The 4,233-nt window shown below is 44.1% G+C and overlaps 1 pseudogene; it reads right to left on the reverse strand.

The window, feature by feature from the left end:
* Positions 1 to 1,602: 1,602 nt before the first annotated feature.
* On the reverse strand, positions 1,603 to 1,720 carry LOC116895108 (annotated as a pseudogene).
* Between the last annotated feature and the right edge of the window lie 2,513 nt (positions 1,721 to 4,233).

The raw sequence follows: 4,233 nt of genomic DNA on the forward strand, positions 1-4,233 counted from the left end.
GATGTTTCTGAATTCCCATGTGGATGCTGGGAATGGAATCTAGGTTCTCCAAAGGAGCCATTAAATGTTGTGACCTGTATCTATGGATGAATTTCATTCCTAATGTTTTATTGGGTCTTATGTTGATGAGAGAAACTGGGGTATGACTTTACTTTCTGGTAAGGACATTGTCAAATTGTGTATTAAGGAAGGGTATGACCTTCCTAAAGTGAGTGATGCAAGGCTCTAAGAATGAAGCTCAGTGATGCCACAGTGATTGCCTGGCACAGGTGGAGCCCTGGGTTTGATCCTCAGCCACAAAGAAGGCACGAGGTAAGGGAGAAGACAGAAAAAGCATCGCTGGGCCGAATAATGCCTGCCTGTAATATCAGTACACGGGAGGCTGAGGTGGGATGATCTGTCTCAAAATCAACCAAGAAGAGGGCTGGAGAGATGGCTGGGCAGTTTGGATGATGAAGTTAGGTAGCTCACATCCACATGCAGACACATACGCCTGTCCAGAATTAAAAATAACAATAAAGACAATTCTTTTTTTTTTTAAGATTTATTCATTTATTATATATAAGTACACTGTAGCTGTCTTCAGATACACCAGAAGAGGGCATCGGATCTCTTTACAGATGGTTGTGAGCCACCATGTGGTTGCTGGGATTTGAACTCAGGACCTCTGGAAGAGCAGTCGGGGCCCTTAACCACTGAGCCATCTCTCCAGCCCCCGACAATTCTTTTAAAGAAAAAAAAAAGTGGAAGAAAGTTACGCCTTTTTCTAGTCATGCCTTTAAGCATGGCAGGTATCATTTCTTAAATATTTGTAAAAATTCACTGATGAAGACAAATCTGGAATTCTTCATGTGAACATCTCTAAATCGTTTTAATGTATTCAACACAGTTTAGATTTTCGACTTTTTGAGTAAGGGTGAGATACACTTGTTTTTCCAAGGGCTTCCCATTCTTTAGAATAAAATTCCAAATATGGCTGTGGAGTTTTCCATGCAGTCATTGTGGTCTTTATTGTTTGTGACAACCACAGGGACATCTTGTTTTCCTTCCCGACGCAGTTTGTGTTTTGGAATGGTTTTGTTTTGAGGTACTGAGAACTGAACCCAGGACTCGTGGCACTCCAATGGATCCTAATAGAGTAGCTCCATCTTCCAGCAATTTAATTCCCCATGTTCCAGAGGGCAGCAAAGCAGGAACAGCAGAATCCCAGAACTTTCCCAGTCTCTGGTTCTGTCTGAGCCGGCAATCACCTCTGGCAGTTTAACACTAGGTAGCGCTCTGAACCTAGATTTGCAACCATTTCTGCACTTTTTTTAAAACCTGTTTGTGTATGCATCATGTGTGTGAATGCATGATGGGGAGGGGTGTCCATACCACAACTAGAATGTGGTGATGATTTTTTAACATAATGTTTTTATTATTTGGAAATATGACATAATACACCCTGATCACATTCGCTTCCCAGTCCTCCCAAGTCCGCCCACCATCCTTGTCTGGCTTCCTAATCTTATCTTCATTTTACACTTGGTGAACTCCTATTCCTTCTCTTCCCCTATGTTTAATGCATGTCAGGCCTCTCGCTTGTCTTTTTTTTTTTTTTAAAGCCTACAGCACCAGTTAATCCCAGGTGATCTCCCATCCATGTACTAACCAGGCCCGACCCTGCTTAGCTTCCAGGATCAGATGAGATCGGTGTGTTCAGAGTGGTATGGCCGTAAACCACTCTCTTGTCTTAACATAGCTAGAGGACAACTTTTAGGAGTCAGTTTTCTCCATCGTGTGGTCCTGGGGATTCAACTCAGTTGCTCAGCCATCTCACCATTTAGACCCACATAAAATAGGCCTTACTGGGCCATCATGATTGTTCAGTGGGTAAAGGTACCAAGCCTGATACCTGAGTTCAATCCCAAGACTGTCATGGTCAAAGGAGAGATTCAGCTCCTGAAAGTTGTCCTCTGATCATCACCATACTTGAGATGTCCCCAATATGCCCCCACGCCTGTAGCATGTAGTCATACACAGTATGCATACATGAACACAAAAGAAGTAAACTAATTAAAAACACAAACAAATAGAGCTTCCTCCAGGAAAGAGGGCTGGTGACTTCAGAAAAATGCAGCTGCCTGTAGGTCTCCGTAGATGATTCTTAATAAACTCCTTTCATTTAAGATGAACTTGAGGACCAAAAATTGTGACACATGCCTTTAATCTTAGCACTCAAGAGTCAGAGGCAGGCAGATCTCTCTGAGTTCAATGCCAGCCTGGTCTACATAACAGGCTTTGGGGTATCCAGAGCTACAGTAGAAAGGCACTGTTTAAAAACAAGCAAGAAAGATGAACTTGAATAAATGACCGTTGGAGTTGGATAGAACAGTCACCCAGCACGGAGCGTCACGCTGACTCCGTGTGCTGCATTCCTTGCCTGATTTTATCAGTTCTCGTTTCCTGTCTGGTCAAACAAAACCTTCAGGGCAGAGCCACTAACGCTATCAGAAAATGAGACTGCAAAATGAAGGCCTGGAAAGCAAAATGTCTCTCTTCTCTCTCTCACCCTTCATGGTGCTCCCCAAGGCAGGCCACAGAAACTAGAGTTCTTCCCCGAGATGATTACAGAAAGCAGAACTTCTTTTCCCCAAAGCCAGCCACAAAGCAGAAAACAATGTCCTCACTACCCCAGCCTTTCCTTGTACAGCTGGTCATGACGTTAGGACCCTTGCTCCAGCGGCCTTGCTCCACAGCTGGGAGAAGGAACGCAGCAGTGGACACGCTCAGAACGAGGCCTCGCTGTGTTTCTGCCCCCGGCTGTTTCTGTTACTCAGACTTGCTACATCCAATCCACCACGTTTCTACATTCTGTCCCTACTTCGTTGCACTTAAGAGCAAAAATTGGTATCATATCAGGGACTTTGGGTCTCCAACCCAAAGGCTCTTGTGCCCTAAAAAAACTATGGCCAGGTGTTCTTACTGTGCACTATCTGGTTGATTTGTCTTTTGTCACAAAGGTGAAAGCCAAGACCCTTTAAGATGGAAAAGTGTCCTCCTGTTTTCTCTCCCAATGCAGTTAATTCTAATTTCTTGTATATGAAAATGTATCTCAACTTCATGCTTTAGGCCTGTTCTTGATGAACATGGGGGTCTGACTATTCTATCTGCTTCAGTATAGCAACGATGCTGAGAGCTCGCTTCTGGCCTGTGAACTCCCAAGAAGAGCTGGTCGCAAGTGGTTGGTATCAAGAATTGCCTTTACCTCCAACAGTGGCACCATTTGGTCACTGTTGCCCTGGCAACGGCCATACATTCCCAGTAAACCTTTTGGCTCAATTAACCCCACCTGGGAGTAGTTATGTCATATTCCAAATAAAAGGCACATAGCTTCTGCCCTCGCTCTTTTTCTCTTCTTTCTCCTCTTTTCTCTTCTTTCTCTCGCCCTTCCCCTTGTCTCGTTCTCCCATTAAATCACACCACGTGGAACCGTGTTGGTTTGGTGAGTTTTATCCGGGGCGGGCGCTGGCCAATATTTAAACAACAACACAAGTCATCTGTGTGTGCTGTGTGGCTTTTGCTCTCAGGGTTGGATTATGGTAAAAAGGGTAGAACTGTGTTCAGCATATGCAAGGCCCTGGGTTAGATGCCTGCACCAAAACCAAGCATAAAGCACACATTTGCTCTTATTGTACTTGTAGCATGACTTTGATACACCTAGATTGACCAAGCCAGCTCAAGGGACGGAGTGAGGACTGAAAAGAAAAAAGATCATTTAAACAAAACTATAACATGATTCCAGCCAGTACTGAGGCTGAAGTAGCTTTATTTTTTTCTCAGCCGGCTTTTCAATCAAGGTACATTCAAAGAATACCGTCAGTCCTCAGATCAAAGACAAAGAGATCAGGCTAGGTAAAGATCAAAGAGATCATATGGGGGTCACTGGGTCTGGGAGCTTAACAGGATTATCAAGACAAAAGGGAAGTCATGGGGCATTTAGTCCCTAGGAAGGGTTCTGATCCCCAGCTCGGGGGGGGACAAAGGGAAGTCGCACATTCCTTGGCTGTGTTTACCTTGACCCTTGCTTTAGCCCAAACTCAAATATTCTTATCTGAGCCTACTTCCTTGAGCCCAGTGACAAGTATTTGCCAAAATTTCTATGAACAGCACCAAAAGCTCTCCATACAAGATATGGTCTTTTTTTTTCCTCACTGTGTATGCCTAGCTGGTCTAAAAAATATGTACACCAGG

This window comes from Rattus rattus, chromosome 2, assembly GCF_011064425.1.
Source record: "Rattus rattus isolate New Zealand chromosome 2, Rrattus_CSIRO_v1, whole genome shotgun sequence".
NCBI classification, from domain to species: domain Eukaryota; kingdom Metazoa; phylum Chordata; class Mammalia; order Rodentia; family Muridae; genus Rattus; species Rattus rattus.